Source organism: Ostrinia nubilalis, chromosome 18 (assembly GCF_963855985.1).
Source record: "Ostrinia nubilalis chromosome 18, ilOstNubi1.1, whole genome shotgun sequence".
Classification (NCBI taxonomy): Eukaryota; Metazoa; Arthropoda; class Insecta; order Lepidoptera; family Crambidae; genus Ostrinia; species Ostrinia nubilalis.
Genome location: NC_087105.1, coordinates 14,258,505 through 14,278,320, shown reverse-complemented (window position 1 = coordinate 14,278,320; position 19,816 = coordinate 14,258,505).

Below are 19,816 nucleotides of genomic sequence, written 5' to 3'. Positions count from 1 at the left end.
TAGGCGTCTGAGTATAACGTCAAGTCACCAAATTGCCAATTCTAAAGTGCCTTGGGTTCACTATGTTTTTTCGTAATTCCACCCAATGAGTATTAAACTCTTACAAATGTTTACCGAAGGCATTCCCCTGGGCATTGTTAGGGATCAAGCATTTAATCTAATCTCATTTGATCTAAGAGCCTAAAAGAAGAGCTACTATTTGTGGAAACATACGGCTGCCCGTCTCGAATACAATCGCCATCATTTCAAATGAACTCAATTAGTAGCTTTTTTAGTGGATTCTTAGTGAGAGTATTATATTAGAGCATTGCACCGGCCGTAAATGTTGTGTTTTATTCTTATGTTGCAAGAAAGGATTTTTTCGTGGCGGCTTGGTGACTGGAATTGAACCGCCACCGGTGCAGACGGAGACGATGGTGAATTGTCTGCACGTGAAAAAAGGTTGTCCGGCTTGCAGAAATTTATATAAGTTACCGTTCCTTGTGTGAAATTAGAAAATGTAAATAAAACAGCTCCCTCTCAATTGACACGATTTATTTTTATCACGTATGCTCGTATATAGTTAACAATTACGATATTATAATAACTACTGTAATAGTGCCAATCTCAAGGGATTCAGGGTCGTTAATTAGGTTCGGTTTGGTGAATATTATTGCCACTACAAATTTCTTAAAACTCAGCCTAAATATTAAAAGACTCTACTAGTTAAGATAACTGCGCGAAGTCAGGTCGGAAAGACTCCTACTTGAAGGATGGAAAAGTGGGTACCTTGGAAGCCATGCGGTTATAAGCCGTTACCCTGAACGTTCCTCTCTTCTTCCGGGGTCCAACGGGTCTCGCACACTTTTAGGCTCCAAGCAGCGTCCTCCACGGCCTCAAGCGCGCAGTGCCAGATGAAGCTCTTGCATCTCTTCGACAGGTAAGCGTTCAAACTCTTGCAGAGACAGAGGTTTGATGACAAGGAGGAAATGCGAAGAGATCAGCAGTTTAGAAAGGACAAATATTTGATACGAAATGAAGAGAAATTAAAATATATGAAATATCAACATGTAAAATATGAAATCTATGAAATCCCGCATCTGAAACGAAAAATACGTGTGTCAGGATCACATGTGGAACGTGGTATTAGGTTATGAAAAAAACCGCAATGGGAAACAAATACTCACGAAAACCGCTCGCTAATTTAAACCTCACTCGCAGTTTTCAGCATCCCAATACCCTCATCCGAACAGGATTTAGGGAATTTCTGAAAGAAACGATCACATTGAAATACCACGTACTGGAATACGAAAATTATCAATCACGAAAAATAAATAAATTCTCCGACGGGAACTTACCTCATGTGTGAATATTTTTAATTATATTAAGAAATTATCGTGGATGCATTCCGCATCACACGATTTAAAACAAAAGGGGATTACATCCCCGAAAACAATAAAATTGCGGTTGCGCAAGATCGACCAAAATTCCAAAGTGATTTGACAGCTCAACTGACAGCCTGCGAGTCATCGACATCGCAAGACGTTTCGTTTCGCCGCTTAGGTAAAAAGCAAATACTAATAAAAACCATGAATCTCCTGAACACTGAAAATATTCTATTAAAAAATAGAATAATCAAAACAAAAACATTAGGAAATGTTTCAATAAAATATATTTGAATTGACCGAGCAAAAAGCGCCATCTATTGCAAATTAATTCAAAATCACGCCAATAGATGTCGCCAGTGGTATCCTAAATCCAAATATCGAGAAGAAATATCAATTTGTGAAAACAGCCAAAACTGCAACGCTACAATGTACCTATTTGTCTCAAAAAAACACAACTTTCTACGTTATGCCAAAGTACCAATGTGTTTCTTCGGTTTGATGAGTGTGACAAAGAGCGGAGTTTTGGGCTGACACTGTGTAGGTTTGTTGTCGATACGAAAAGAAGAAGAAGAATGTATTTCTAACACTACGGATTTATTTTGAGTGAAGTTTTGAACAGGCCAATCTTTAAAATAGAGTTCTATTTTAAAGATTGGCCTGTTCAAAACTTCGATAATAAAGATTCTCTATTAATAAAACTGCCGTACATAACCTGCTCTTCCTGCTCAACTTATGTAGGTTCTAAAACTAAGAAATATTTACAAGCGTGCCAGTCCCAACTTTTCTACCGTATGTCCCTCAGTCCTTATCTCCCCAGGTGAGCGTAGAGCGAATGAGGTTCGCGAGTGGAGAGACTCGGTAACTTTAATTTAGGGCGGCCTCTCTGTTCCCATTCGACTGCGCTGCGTTTAGTTTATGCTTCCCTCTCTTTAAGTTAAGGGCGCAAAGATGAGCAATAAACGCACTTGGGGATGAAGGGGCTTGGGCAGCCGAAGGTTTTTGGTTTAAACACCGTAAGGTGTTGAGGAAAGCAGTTGTTTGGTAGAAACATTTGCATTTACGAATTACCTACTCAACAAAAACAAAAAAGCATAGATATTCTGTTGGTAGTCTTTAATCATACTTTGATTGCAGTTGAGTTGGAGATACCTCGAGACTTTTTCTTGCGACTGCTGTCAGTTCAGTTTAACTTCCTTCATGTCTTAGAAGCCGTCTTGGATTTGCTAATATTGTCTTGATCTCTGCTCTGATTATTGCACTATTCCATGGAATTGAGCCTATTGGCATGATAGGCCTTTCTGTCTCTAAACTCCAGACAGATGACAGATGACTAATCAAAATCCAAGCAGGCAAAGCCACAGATAGAGGCTAGTAACTAAGTAAATAATAAAGAACAGCGCTCCATGAGAAAACGTACATAGACTAATATTGATCCGACTGCAAATTGACTATCTCCCACTTTAGATTGCTTCCGTTCTGTTTCAGCCAAATGACGTCCACTGCTGGACAAAGGCCTCCTCCAAGGTTTTCCACAATGCACGGTCTTGCGCTGCCCGCCTCCAGGCTCTTCCCGCCTCCAGGCTCTTCCCGCGAACTTTACCAGATCGTCGGTCCACCTAGTAGGAGGCCTGCCCACGCTACGTCTTCCAGCCCGTGGTCGCCACTCGAGAACTTTTCTGCCCCAACGGCCATCGTCTCTACGAGCTATGTTAGATTGCTTAGATGCATAATATTGTGCAGCTTTGAACTATAGATTGCGTAGTCTCTGGGCTAGTCTCATTTCCGATCCCATTCTTTGTGAGAAACGTCGAGTCATCTCCGTAGCCTGAGGACTAACTTTGATTTCGCACAAGTTGTACTCGAGAGGTCTATATTTATTTATCTATGAATATTCATCCGTGCACATAGCTCGTAGAGCTGATGGCTATTGGGGCAGAAAAGTTCTTAGATGACGTCAACAGACCGAAAGACGTAGTGTAGGCAGCCCTCCCACTCGGGATATTGACGATCTGTTGAAGGTTGCGGGCAAAACCTTATATGCGCGCAACGCAGGATCGGTCGTTGCCTTTATCCAGCTGTGGATATCGTTTGGCTGACACAAACGAATGATCGAAGTTCATCGATGACGTGACCAGACGCAGGTTAGCGTACCATCCCTACATTGTCGACACTCCACCAGCTCGCACTAAACGTTTCGATAACTCTTTTATAATTCGAATAGCTAGGGACAGGAATTCGCTGCCTGTCTTTCCCGAACACTAAAATCCAGACCTTACCAAGGCGAGAGTGAATAGGCACTTACAGGGTAGATATGTACCATCCTAGGCCGCATCTCACTTAACACCAGATGCGATTGCAAAAAAGAAATCATTGTTTCAACAAGTCCCTGACCTGACCATGATCCTGATGCTGACAAATCCCAAAACATAATCTCCTTAAAAGCAGGTCATCAACCGCCAGCACCATAAATCTCATCAGAACGGCCGGATACATAAAAATTCATCGCTCTCTTCGATTTATCATGTCCGTTTTCTTTTCATTGTACGAGTATTATTTTATGCACCCCAAGCGTTTTCCGCCAGGGTTTTTACTGCGCACTGAAGATGAGTTACCGAGAACCGGTGTAATAGATTCGAGTCCCGGTTCTGGTGAAATTATGGAGCTGAATAAACAGAATGTTCGATTGAAAAATGTATTGGTAGTGGAGCAAATGTCGAATTTATGGGGTCGGTTTTGAGTGGGAAATTTTGTGGGTAGTGAGGACAAGTTTTCTGTTGATTTATAAGTTTTTGCTTATTTCTAATATAGGTACTTCCCTGTATTTAAAACAAGAGAAATGAGTCTCAAATTACAATGTATGTAATTGAACATTTTCCATACTGTTTTCTTCTACTGATGCAATCTACATTATTGTTTATCATCATTATTTCAGCCACAGGACGTCCACTGCTGAACAGATTCTGATTGGCCGGTTGAGAAAATAATGTAGGGACCTATAGTGTAAAAGTTACTTGATTTTTTTATAGGAATAAAAATATGACGCATACTTTCCATCGAAAACAACTTTTAACGGTTCCACCGTTGGATGGATCCAATTACAAAGTTATCCATTAGCTCCTATTGTAACACGCAATGTTGTGAATTTTCTGAATAAGTAACAAGCTGGCAACACTAAAAGCTTATAACCTTAACGACGGCGAGTCGATCGCGCCGCAATCCACTTGGCAAAAACTTGGCTAATAAACGCAATCTACGAGACGTAGGACGTTACTTGTTAAGGATTTTTTTTTCGCATTTCTCAGATCTTTATGTTTTGGCACAATTCAAAGAAATCACAAAAATGGTTGATTTATTAATGAAACTAAAACTGAATGAATTTGGTCCTTTCCCGAAAATTGGTGATACGTGCAAGATACAAAATACAAAAATGACTACCATCATCCATCGCTATGGTCGTGCTGTTGTATACGCAACAGTTTAATATACACACTATTTTGCATGAATTGCTAACACATGAATTTATTGATTCTCTATTCCATTTATGAACTACCTTTCACAATATACAATGTGTTAGTATAACCATTCTAAACAGGCCAAAGACACGGTTTATTGAAAATCAACCCCTCCAATAGCACTGTAAATTGATCAAGTTACGTTCTACTGCTGCAAAACATCGTGTCTCAATCGAGCCTAGTCCCTAACAATTTGCATAATAACAGTTATTTGGTCAACTCCATTCAAACCCTCACATTTGATTGTCGACTCTATCCCTTCGTAATACAGGCGAGGTTGACGCCGCCATCGATTGCCTGAAAGCAGCTTAGCGAACAAGGGTAGTGAAGGAATACTTCAATTGCCGTTAAGGTTTTGGTGTAGTTTGGTTTATTTTGTAACGGGTATCGATTCAATTGCCTTCTGTTCGGAATTGCTAGTTGATACCACCAATCAATCGGCATTAAAGTGATTTGGCAATAGATTTCTGCGTAAAATAGAAGTCACTGAATCGTTATTATTTTTTTGTGAGTAGAGTCGCTTCTCAAACCCAATTTTAAATAAATAACTTGAAAAAATCAAACGACTCGGACACATGAAGGTCGTGGGTTCAAGTCCCGCCTTAGACAGTTCGATTTTTTCAAGTTATTTATTTAAAATTAAGCCACTGAAAGTAGTTTCTCAGGGTAGCGACAAGCAAAAGTTTTCCACGCGTACGTAGTAATGGGTACCGCTAAGGCCCGTTTTTTACCAAGGCGGAGCAGAGCGGAACGGAAAGTATTTTGCCTGACCAATCAGATTTCATTATTTTTCCTAAATTGCTGTTGCTTGTTGCCAAAATAAAGTTATTTTCTTTCTTCTTTCTTTCTATTTCCACTTTTCGTCTCCGAATCGCGCCACGCCGCCGCCGCTGTCAAATTCTATAGAAAAATTTGACTAACCGACACTTCTCCTCTTTTCTCTGCTCCGCTCCGCTTTGGTGGAAACCAAGCCTAATAGAACAATATCTCTGGAACGTTTCATCTGATAGTCAAAGAACATAAAAGCCATATTGTCTACGTTTATCCCGAGAATATACACAGTGCCTGTGGGAAGAGATAGTAAAGAAAAATATGTAACTAGGCACTACGAGTAAACGGGGTGAAAACAAAGCATTGATTTTCCTTGCTTCGTAGTTCCTTGTGAAATAAGGTAAAAGTTATTACCTGAACTAAAAGATACGTGTATATACTAGCGCCGATCTTCCTGGTTCAGATACCTGAAGAATTTTTCAAACATTGCCTTTCTCTGAATTTTCCGTTGCAGAAACAATCTTGGCGATCGTTCCTTCAGACGGAACCCTTTGAAACGCAATAAAAGGGGCCAATTTTGTGCATACCCGAGTGCGGGTGAACGTAATTACTCGCTCTCATGTTTACAAGAGTTTATCGCTCCGGGAATATTTACGACGTAGAACGGGATACATAGTGTAAGAAGAGCAGTAGCTTAACTTTTTTGGTTGTATTTTGGTAATCTTGTATTCAAGAAATTATACGATTGTGAAATCGTGTGGAGTATAGTAGTTTGTTTTTGTGTTGCTTACAGATTTTTTTGTGTTTAGCTAGTTGAATTAGATAAGGCGGATGCTGAGAAAAATTAATGCCTGTATGAAAAAATTAGATAAGGTTCCTGAAAAAAATCTCCCTACGTAAATAAAACTGATAACGAAATAAAATATCCAGATCACTTGCTCGCCACTTTGAAAAACTGAAAGAAATAAAGCACATCTTTACATTTTATTCAGTTACATATTTTATGAGGCATACGTAGATGATTATAAAATTATCTGATTAGACGTTTCAGTGATTATATTATTAACTACACAAGGTCATTTTATTTGTTTGCTATCGCTAAAAATTATCTCCATAGCAAAAAAAATCCATATTTTTGCGAGGGATAAAGTTGCTGCACGCTTTCTTCACTGTGCCAGGTACCGATGAAGCAAGAAAATTAGGTGGTATTACACTCGTTATTACAATAATACCGGGCGAGGTGCGAACGACAGAGAGCCTTATATTGCTGAATGAGAGTGTTCCGATAACCCTTCCGTATGATGGATGACGTATACCGGCGAAATTGTAGGTGAAGACGGTATTTGATGGCTTGAAAATGTATTTAAGTCTATAAGGCTGGGTTGCACCATCGTACTTTTACTTTAACAAGTATCAGAAATCTGTCAAACTCCATATAAAAAACACCGCTTATCGTTAAAGTTACTGTTAAAGTTAGGTGGTGCAACTCAGCCTTAATGTTTTACAGTTTTGTATTTTATGGATGGCTAATATTGTAGAGATAGATACTGAATGTGGCGTCATGAATCATTTAGGTATTTATTTTATATTTACGTGTGAATGTTCAACAATAATCATTTTTGTTTAAGTTTCAAGTTAAACATTATCTATCTGTCACCAAATTAATTTAAGCATGAAGGGATTTATTTTGAATCTATCTAAAATTCCCTAGAACAGCAGGACGTTCACTAAGCCTAAGTCTTAGGTTCCTTACCATAGACTATTAAATACATATTATACGGCGAACCCTAAATCTTAAGAGGCTCATTATTACAATAATCCTTGAACACACACTATGCCTCAATTCATTGAGAGACTAACTTGGATTGCTACCTAATTAAAAATACACAATAATCCCAAGATACTTTTCGAATTAAACCAGAATTAGTTTAGTGAACCAACTTCTCAAGACCAGCCTATCCCCAACTTTCCCGTGGGCGATCTCAAAAACTATTTAATGAAATTACCCGTAAGGCGTTCCGAGTCAATGTTCTGGACTTCTAATTAATCCAGATGTGTCCTTAGAGGCCAGCAAATTGGTTCAGTCCAACTTTTTCCATTTGAAAATGTAAGAAAGGACGCTAATTTTCTTTTGATAGCTCTTCCTGAGTGGGAAGTTGTGATCGGTCGTTTTTGGGATAATCACGGATTAATATGGATTAAAATGCTAAGTTTGAAAGCTTGTTTTTGCTAAGATGCTTTGGAAAGTAAAAATATTTCGGCGGGGATTATTGGATGTTGTACCTACGCAATTAGACGTAAATAGCTTAATACTTTGAAATCTTTTTCGGGATTTGCTAAAAACATAATCGCCGCGATTAAAAATGTGATTTAGTTTTCACAAAAGATTTATATTTTGTTTTTAATTCGTCATTGAATTTGCGTTTGCGTTGTACACATTATTCCCTGATTCCATTCCCAGTAGTCCGATTTAGGAAAAGGTCTTTTTCTAGTAACATTCCTTCTGAGTTTGCTAGGGAACTCTAGAAACCTAAAATTAGCTATGCAGACTCTAGCATAGATAAAATTAGTGTCTTAAATTCCTACGTTACATTTGGTGCGTGGTGTAGGACATACGCCCGTATTCACAATCATTACTATGGGGTCTCACAGTGCGCGTGGGCGCACAGTGTGACACACGAACCAATTACAGAGCTTTATTCAACGCTGTGCGTTCGATTTCCTGCCTCACTTAAGCAAGCATCGTTTGTGAATACGGGCGATAGTTATTTTTCTCCAAAAGAATTAATCTATTAACCCCTCCAGCTAACTTAATATGCTCGTGTTAGAAGTGGGTACCAATATTTGAGCGTACGAAATGTGAGACAAGGCAGGTGTTTGACCGCAATCGCACCTGGTGTTAAGTGAGATGCAGTCTAGGATGGTACATGTCTGCCCTGTAAGTGCCTATTCACTCTCGTCAAAGACAGCAGCAGGCAGCGGATTCCAGTCCCTAGCTGTTCGCATTATATAAAAGAGTTATCGAAACGCTTAGTGTGAGCTGGTGGAATGTCGACAATGTAGGGATGGTACGCTAACCTGCGTCTGGTTCAGCGCGCGTGGAAGTTAAGGAAACGGTTTGGTTATATAACCAGACGGGGAACCAGACTTAGGTTAGCGTAGACCAAAAGGTCTAATATGTATTCTTGATCCTAAAACTCAAATTGCGGCAATATTTTAGTCCTAACACGCTTCCTCTAGACACAGAACTACACGAAACAATTATTCCCGCGGTAGTTTGCCAGTCACGTTATTCTCAGCGAACAATGCTAAATGTACTTCCTTGCCCTTCTCAAGACGTATTCAGCCTAATTCCTGTAACGGTGCCCTAATGTTGGTTGGTACGGTCGCTTTGTGTGTTTCACTTAGCGTACAACTGTGGACGCACGCGAGCGGCCACTTCGCACGCGTTTAAGGCAGGATACATTTGTGCGACTCGGGCATAATAATCTCATGACATGTGTAATATTTCAGCCAAATGACGTCCACTGCTAGACAAAGGCCTCCCCCAAGGTTTTCCATAATGAACAGTCCTGCGCTGCCCGCATCCAGGCTCCTCCCGCGACCTTTACCAGCAGTGGACGTCATTTGACTGAAACGAACGAACGAACGAATGTGTAATATATCAATTGTATTTTAACAAGATTCAAGCCTGTTTAGAGCATTCAAAGGCTTCAAAATAGATATTGTTCAGTCAGTTTTAACTGGAGTTTCAAGGGTGCTTAAAATGTGAGCCTTTTCAAATATTAATTTTCAGGATTAACTTTAACTAAACAACCAGTTCTAAAATTACGGATGAAAAATATTATGTTTCAAATTCTATAGGCATATTCACTATGGTAGGTGTTGAGTTCCACTAATCTACAAATAGTACTGTGTGTTTCCCACTTATGGACCTTTCTTTCTTAGCGTTTGTTAGTCAGTTTCTAGCCTGTCTATAACTATATAACTTATGTTATGCTATGAGTTGAAGGCTTCGCCAAGCACAAGCGTACTTAGCGCGAGTCAAGGCGCTACAGTGCTGGGTTCTTTCGCTACGCTATAGTGCTGTTGTGTTGTAAGTAAGTACCACGAACGTAGCATACCGACAAACGCTCTGATGCTGTGTCAGCAGTATGCGTTCTTTGCCACTGTGACATCTAGCTAAATTAAATGATAGCGCATAACTCACCATAACTGATAACGTTTTCACTTTGGCTAAGCTTTTAATGTCAAATTACTAACTTACAAACGCAAATAAAAGTTAATTTGCACAACGTTCGGCCAGCCTTATCGACGCGATCGGCGCAGGCCACCGGCGGTCGCGCGCTAAGTAAACTTCCGCCGGTGCCTACTTCCGGCGGATGTGAATTCTCCCATTTGCCGGCAGCGGAAAGTGTATCCGCAATTATTTGGTGTGTCGTTTTGTCTTGCCTTCGTTCGGTTTAAGGTTTCAGGGTCTCGACCAAAATTAATGGCGTTGAAATTAAATAGCGAAAAAGTTTTCTTTCGCAAATTCGGCATTTAACTGTATATTTTATTATTAAAAGATGATCAACATTTCTCGATGGATTAGCAAACTATAGGTATTGGGAAGGTGATATATGTATGTAGTACGCAGAACTGTCGGTCATGAGGCAACAAGGTTCCACTCACAAGGTGGATAGACGACCTTATAAAATTAGAATGAAGACGCTGGATGCAGGCCACTACCAACCGGCCAATCTAGAAGTCATTCAGGGAGGCCTATGTTCAGCAGCAGTGGACGTCCTGTGGCTGAAATAATAATGATGATCAACATTTCAAAGTTAGGTTTTCACTACATTGGACTATGTAGGTAGGTACGTAGGTATAGGCATATCCATGACAATAAAAACTGCCACTCTCGTAACAAAAGCTCTGCTCTAAATGCAATAAAATTGACCTCGATGCAATTTCGTTTTACATCGGCACCAAAGCTTTTATGTAGCTTTCATCGGTTTAATTTACTTAAATCAAGCTCCACGCGCGCTGGACCAAACGTTTGTTCTGATCAAAACCGACAGGTCAGAAAAACTGGGAACCGGGCACGGACATAGCGACCCGGGTTAATTCCAATAACTGTCGTGTGCTTTCCGCGCCATTGGACATTTAAATCCTTAGTGAAACCTCTGATTTCGCGAATTTCTAAATAAACATTTGGTTTAGTGGTTGATGAAAATCATGATATTATTATCATTTTCAAAGTTCAAGACTATCTTGAAAACATAGTAGCAATAGATAAATATTTTATAACTATGTAATTTAAATTAAAATATGATTAAAAAATATTCATTGTTTACCTTACCAAGCTATATTTCAACAAAATTCAGACTATGTTCTTTTTATAAGTCATTTTTCTACACCAAATTCATAAAATCTGACGTAATGGCATAAGTGTTTCAAGAAAAATAATAAGGCTGGGTTGCACCATCTTACTTTGACTTTAACAAACGTCAAAAATCTGTCAAAGTCCATACAAAAAGCACCGGTTGTCGTTATAGTTACGGTCAAAGTTAGATTGTGCAAACTAGCCTAAAAGACTAGATTTACCTGGCGCCACCTCCCTCCACGTTATTAGTTGTTACAGGTTGTTACCTATCTTTGGAAAAAAATCTAGAAAAGAAATCTGGCTATCGTTAAACCCAGGCCCTGACCCATGATCGGGTCTAATTCCACCGGCTCCAATAACTGTCCGCGTTTTCCGAGCGATTGGGCCTCACAGGCCTGGCGCAGTGAACCAAACGCGAACCAAAGGTTTTTCGGACGTTTCGCAAATATCTGACTCGTGTGTTTTTTACTGCGTAAACGTACGTGGTTTGAGGTACGTTTACGCAGTAAAAAACACACGTTTGAGGATTCGACTCAATCAATCTAGATGTTCATACTCAGGACTTCGTAAGGCACACAAGATGAAAAAAAACACTTTTTTTTCCAGTTTGGTAATTTTGATTAGGTTTAGGCTTTAATTAATGAGAATGTCCAGAAACAATAAAATTGATTTTGTATTTCGGACGATAGATTAAACCATCTTGTTCGAGGGGTAGAGATCTATGGTGGCACAGCAAGTAATCTTAAAAAAAGAAATTAGGCCATTGCACACTACGAGTAGCAGCGCAGTGCAAACTCCCCAAAAATTAAATAAAATACATACAGTCGAATTGAGAAACTACTCCCTTTTTTTGAAGTCGTACAAAAATGGCATAATAACAGTCATATTTTACCGCTCCTTACATTGCATTACAATCTAGAAATGAATCTATCATTATTAGGATTGTAAATCCAACTCTTCAGACCTCACTAGACCTAAAAGCTTTGGAGGATTCCATTTCTTTTTCAGGCTTTAAAACAGATCTTGGCATTGATCTTGAATATATTATCCGAAAACTAATAACGATTAATTTCGAAACACGGTCACGAATTTATTGGGCCCAAATTCAACCAGCGATCGCTTCCAATAACTGTCGCACGGTTTCCACACGATTTGGCCTCACAGGCCCCGGCTCGAACCAGGCAGCTTAGGTGGATATCTGCCTTAAATTTTCGTCTGAATTATCTACAAGGCTTTTACAATTCCTTTTAGGTACGGCTAGTTTGATTTTCGTTGGGGAATTAAATGGTTTTCCTTTGTTTAGACTTCACAATACTGAAATAAACTTTTCTTCAGAATAAAAAGACATTTTTATTCAGCAAATTAGCACAGTGTGTGAGAATCTACTATTTAGAAAGAAAGTTTTCAATGGACATCACACAAAAACAGCCAGGTACATATTATAGACATAGTTTTAATAATAAATAACAAAGACATTTTACAAAAAATCTTAATTTTTCAAACAAATTTTATCAACGCAATTCTTGCGGCGGAGTTTTGAGCCGACGCTGTGTAGGTTTGTTGTCGACACGACAAGAAGAACGAATTTTAATATCGGGAAACAAGGATAATTCCTCGTGACCAAAGTCATCACATTGTATGTAGATTTAAGCACTAATGTAAGATATAAAGCATCCACTTCCCAAACCGTAAGACCACCAAAACAAACCAAGCAGTAGCTAACGCTTCCCGATCGAATCCACTCCATCTTGACTTCCAATCGCGTGGCCTCCAACTACAACAAAAACACTGGACATAATTAAATTGAACAGCTCAGCATTAAGCACGATTAAGATGGGCTGTAATGATACGGTTTACGCCCTGCGCATACAAAACAATCGTAAAATCCGCCTGTTTTGTTACGACCGCTTGAGTACATAGATAGATAAAGGAAGGTCTTTGCTGATCAGTTACTTGGTGATTCAGCTGTTTAGGAGATACAGAACATATTCAAGTAACCTGTATATTATATCCCATCAAAAACAATACTTGTCAAAAAAACCAAGTCTCGCAACTCAGTTGTTCTACGGTAAAAAGTTGTGAGATCCATGTAATACCAAGTCCAGGCCAGGAAATCTTTAACGTTTTACATAAATTATTGACTTGGCCATCGCACTAAATAATTTAATTTACACGTGTTTTCATTTATATTTATTTATATTTATATTATATATTTAAGACACAATCTTGGCATTTGACTTCTAAATCAAAATCAATGTCAAATATATTTTATTCAATTTAGACCACTAGTGGCACTTATGAACGTCAAAATATATACTAAATATACTAAATAAAAAAAAGGTATCCCTGTGTGGCACTTCATATATCTCCTTATCTTTTGGGCCCTACCAGCGCTTCGAGACAAACGTGACAAACGACTAACTTCATACATTTGGTATCTATTAATTTAATATTAAATTCAATCGGACTAAATTGTATATTTTTTAGACAATGTAGGTACTGGACTTAACCCTGCAATGTTCTTACTAAACTGAAAAACAAAATTATTTTTCTAGTAAGCAACTATAGTTATCAAACACTCTTATTCAAATTAATTAATATAGTTATGTCTCAATGAGGGTTTTTGCGATTGAAAAATCCGCCAGATGGCAATACGTAGACGCGAGGTCCAAATGCTGCATGATTGGTTATTTTTGACATGACATTGACAGATATGTCAAAATCCACCAATCATGCAGCATTTGGACCTCCCGTCTACGTATTTTTCAATCGCGAAAACCCTCATTGATTTCACTGCTAACACGAATATACTGACTGAAACTCATTCCAAGTCCTGCCTAACAGCTATCGCCACTCATCCGAAAATTAGTGACAATTCGGTCATAGTTCGGGTTATCGCCCCATCCAGACTTACCCAAGTATTAAGTTATAAGATAAGTTCGTCAAATTGGTCCAAGTATACAACTATTAGTATAAAACAAGCCTGAGTAGAACAGCTATTCCAGAAAGTGTTTCTAGCCTGGAGATTCTTTTAAACATTTTCCGTTACATTATTGAGAGTGCCGACTATTAAATCGACTGGTCAAAGAATAATTAGACAGAGGAGAAACGTTTTTGGTTGATCTATTTTCTGAAAATAAATTACACTTGAACCATGCTTGAACTGAACTAAAATATTTTGTGAATGCTTACTAAGATTCTCAATACTACAACACAGCAAAAACCTAAAAGCACAGTATTATAAAGATAATATTACGATGTTCCTCCGGTAGTTAAAACAGGTTGCATAATTACATTGTTTTCTTTAATGGTCCATGAAAAACTAACAACGAAGGAAAACATTTTCCGCGATGGATTTATAAAATCACGTAAGTATTACAAAGACGCTTTTTAATTTAATCTAAATTGCTTACGTGGCAAATTGCTTTCATTAAGCTGACTATAACATATTCTATTTAAATTCAAGATGGATAAAATTAAACCTAATAATTTCAGGGTTTATTAAAAAGTGCAGTCCTTGTCCGGTTCAGGCTGGGTTGCACCATCTTACTTTAACTTTGACAAACGTCAAAAATTTCAAACTCCATACAAGAAGCACCGGTTATCGTTATAGTTACGGTCAAAGTTAGGTGGTGCAACTCAGCCTTATTTGCTTTGCCTTTGCAAAATAGTCAACATCTTTCAGATTTGCATTTTTGAGATTGACTTTTTTTGTATACCTGCTCACCCTTCTGCAAATAGTTGTAACATACTCTTTGACCGGTTCAGCTGTGTGGATATCGCGCAGTAATTGACACGTCATTAGTGGAAGCCCTTTCCAGGGCTGTGAAAATAACTCGACCGGAATAGTTCGTTCCGATACGTGTAGGGATAAGTCCGTGGAAATAGGTCGATTGGTGTATACTTTTGTATACATAGAATACAATATACCCAAACAATAACACCGATTTTGAAATGAACGTGACTAGTAGAAACTTGTTAATCATTGATTTTATTATTACGTGAAAGATTGATTCCTTTCAAAGCTATGATTTTACGTTAATATGAAAGGAAACAATAAATTATTATTACAAGTTCAAAAAAGCCAGCCAATTGCTCGAGGGTTCTGTACAAAGTTGTAGATAATGTAAATAGTGTATTCCTGAAATTAAGGTTTTCGAGACAAAACAGCAAAAATATTACGTTTATTGTATGAGAGCTTCACTTAAAATAATATTTATTTTATTCTGTTTTAAGCTAGTATAATTGTTGTCTGTGAAAATGTCAACTTACTGTTTAACTATCTAAGGCTGAGTTGCACCATCTGACTTCAATTTTGACAAACGTCAAGACCTGTCAAATTTCATACAAAAAGCACCGGTTATTGTTATTGTTACGGTTAAAATAAGGTGGTGCAACTCAGCCTAACTGTCACGGTTCATGAGATACAGGGAGTCTTAGTAATAGGGTACATTTTTTATCCTTTGAATACAGAACCCTAAAAATGTAAGAGAAAATAATTAGGAAGTCTATAAAAACTGGACTTACACTCGAGTAGCTTGCTCTAAAGTGTACTTAATCAAATTCAAGAAAATGCCTCGAAGAGAAAAACAAAACGAAGCAAAACCGTAAAAGGTGTGGCTTTTATGTTTAAAACCCAACAATACTCAGGCCCGACCCACTCACTTACCCGTAAATACGTAAACACAAAATTTGCCTACTCTAATACAAAGTAGCGAATAGCCTTGTAAAAGCTAACGATGAAAAAAAAAAAACACGAAAAGAAAATCACAACTAAAACGAAATAGGACTACTATAAAAGTATTCGAGTTGTTCGAGATAATGAAAAAAGTTGGTCAAATGATCACCCGCCTTCCGGCCGAACCTGGGCGCGTAGTTGCTAAATACTGGGTGCAGATTAACCGGTAATCTGTGGTCTGGCTGGAATATAATACGCTGAATTATTATAGGGTTTTAACCATCTTCAGTCGAATCAAGTTCATTACATTTTGTCGTGTGACTCATACTAAAATAGATCCTTGATTGTTATTTTAACACAGTCATTATTCTAATATTTGAAGTGCTTCAGAAGTGGGTACCTGTTATTTTACAAGCTAAATCGTTGAGTTGAGCCTAGACAGAGTGCCCTCTGTGTGCCCGTTGGCCACTAAACTTAGACCTACCAATAAACACTTACCTAGCCTACGTGATGGAATACAGCTTAGGGAGTACTCCACAACTGGATGAGAGTAATGCCATAGTAAGACTGATAAATTAAAGAATAACTACTAAACTTCAAAGTCTTTGTGAATAATTCGTTAGAATGGAGTATTTTAATGAATTATTTTTACAAAATATTTTAAACGTGATTATCTCAGATAAAGGTGTCATTATCAAACAGCAGTTTTGTCTCTTAATTAATTCCTCCCCTTAAGTCTTAGTAAAAACGCGTCCCAACTTCTCCACTTCTGATTTCTTACAACTTTCGAGAGATAATTACTTCCTAGATGTAAAAACTGGCGCCTTTATGCCCGGGACAAGGAAAAAGGCTCTTTAACTCTTTTAGTAGGTCCGGCGCTACTACACGATTAGTTGACCTCTTTATAGTTTGAGTTGGATGGAGTTGGAGTTTTCTTAGTTGGCAAAAAGTGTTATTAGCATGTCTGACTTTGGCTCTTTAGAGCATTTTAGAGCATAATTAGAGCTACAGTTTAAATGAATGAAATAAAATATTTTTTCATTTTTGTTGCTTCAGTTTTTATGCAGAGTCCTAGTATAGCACTGATTCCATCAGTTTGATTGTGATTGCTGCTAATGTAAATATGTAACAACATGATTAGTTGACCTCTTTATAGTTTGAGTTGGATGGAGTTGGAGTTTCTTTAGTAGGCAAAAAGTGTTATTAGCATGTCTGACTTTGGCTCTTTAGAGCATTTTAGAGCATAATTAGAGCTACAGTTTAAATGAATGAATCAAAAGATTTTTTGCATTTTTGTTACTATTCTTTTGCAATGGCGATTCTAACAATGGAGTCCTAGTATAAACAGCATTACAGCATCGACTCTATCAACTGCAATGTAATGTCTTAATTCGGATATATTTCACTAAGTTGCAGTAATTTGGTGCCACATAAAAAAAGGACATCATCCATTTTGGTCCATAACTTTAAAAAAAAATTAAACCGACTTCAAATGCGTGAACACAAAAAAAACTAAAAATTAAAAATATTGCGTATAAAAAAGTTCATCCCCAATTTTCCACCCTTGGGGGTGAAATATTTTCTTCAAATTCGCATGAAACCACCCTTTTGATAATACATATTCAACAAAAAAATAATCGTTCAAATTGATTTATAATCGGCGGAGATATTGCGTATAAAAAAGTTCATCCCCAATTTTCCACCCTTGGGGGTTGTTTTTTCTATTATTAAATTTAAATGGGACCACCCTTGAGATATTACCTATACGCCGAAAAAAGATTTGTTCAAATCGGTTCATAATTGGCGGAGTTATCGCGTAACAAACATAGAAAAAAAAAAAAAACATACGGGTCGAATTGAGAACCTCCTCCTTTTTTCAAGTCGGTTGAAAATGTATGAATAGTCGATGACTTTTAGATCTCAAATACTCGACGCACAGTGGAGCTACGGCTTTGGTGCCATAGTAACAAATGCTAAGGCAGACGTATTCTGTCAGAATACAGCACTTTTTTTTGTTGGCCGGCACCTTTGATTTTGGACTAAAAATATATGAAACGTGGATGATGTCCTTTCTTTCATTATTTTCAACCGACTTCAAAAAAGGAGGAGGTTCTCAATTCGACCCGTATGTTTTTTTTTTTTTTTTTTTCTATGTTTGTTACTCGATAACTCCGCCAATTATGAACCGATTTGAACAAATCTTTTTTCGGCGTATAGGTAATACCTCAAGGGTGGTCCCATTTAAATTTAATAATAAAAAACAACCCCCAAGGGTGGAAAATTGGGGATGAACTTTTTTATACGCAATATCTCCGCCGATTATAAACCAATTTGAACGATTATTTTTTTTGTTGAATAGGTATTATCAAAAGGGTGGTTTCATGCGAATCTGAAGAAAATATTTCACCCCCAAGGGTGGAAAATTGGGGATGAACTTTTTTATACGCAATATCTCCGCCGATTATGAACTAATTTTTTTTGGTCTCAGTGTACTGCCTACCTTCAGTGGTAACATCAAGGTAATAATTAGTTAACTAAAAAGCAACAAATAAGTAAAATTTTATAAAAAAAAACCGGCTCCAAAAAACCTACACTAAAACGTAGAAAAATAATTACTAATTACCTACTTATTTATTAGGACGAATTATTAATATTTATGTAGGTATACCATGATTGATACTTTTGGAGTCGGTGCAGGCAAAATTTACATGTTTCATAATCTTGGCACCGACTCCAGAAGTATCAATCATGGTATACCTACATAAATATTAATAATTCGTCCTAATAAATAAGTAGGTAATTAGTAATTATTTTTCTACGTTTTAGTGTAGGTTTTTTGGAGTCGGTTTTTTTTTTTTTTTTAATTTTACTTATCAGGTTCTCTAATTTATTTATTTCTATAAATTAATACTAGTACTCAAGAAGGTTTCCTTTGAACTTAATTGTCACAAATAATCTAACAAACCCATATTAAAACTTTTTAGTTAGGCACTTAATTTGTTTTCATTTCCCCTTAAGTTTAGCCCTTAATTTGATTGTAATCAAGTGACTTGACATGACACATATTAGGGTTATTCTACATAGTTTACATTTCACGTATGACTCGGTTCACAAAATGATGTAGACCAATTGTTTCGTATGTATGCGTAATGCGTATACGAGTATTGTAAAAGCCCATTATTGACTTTTTCACCTACTTAGGATGTGACTTAATGACAAAATTGCAGAAGTGCCTGGTATTTAAATTAAGAAGGTCATTATCTTCATCGTCTTTTGAACTAAATGACGTCCATAATTATTTCCACATAAATTAAATAAAATAATAAATACCCTTGGACATTTTACACTGCGCTTCTAGCCCCAAACTAAGCAAAGCTTGTACTATGGGTGCTAGACAACGGATATAAACATACTTAAATACTTTTTTTTTGTAAATACATACTTATTATACCTACAGTCCTACATAGAAAACACCCAATCTAATACAAACAAATATGTTCATGCACACAAATGTTTGTACTGTGCGGGAATCGAACCCGCTACCTCCGGAATAGTAGTCCGTTTCGAACCACTACACCAAACGGCCGACAACATTTGCAGATTGATTCCAGATTGGCCGGCTGTGGCCTGCATTCAGCACCTTCCTTTCTTTTATGAGGTCATTTTTCCACCTTGTGGACGTCCCACGCTGCACTTGCCTGTACATGGCATCCATTCCAGAAACTTGTTATCCCCTCTCATTATGTAGTTAGTAGCTAAAATTTTAAATTAAACAGAAAATATGTAATTGGCTGAGTAGGATAATGAGCTTTTTACTGTATTCCATCTGTACCTGTACCCTACTTAATGGCAAATAAATATATACCTATATAAAAAAAAAACAAGTATACACTTTACGGGTACCGCGTCACTCCAAAGCACACAAGTGACTTTAAAAACGTCACGTGAGCACGACTAATTGAGCCGAGATTACGGGAATTAATAGTCCCTTTACACCTGCCGCACGCAACCGCCGCGTGAAGTGTGAGCTTTGTCGACTTTGTGAACTTTAAAACGCTTTTTGGTAGCTTTTTTTTGCAGTGTTGACGCAATAATTTGGGATAAAGACTGTCCTTTTCGA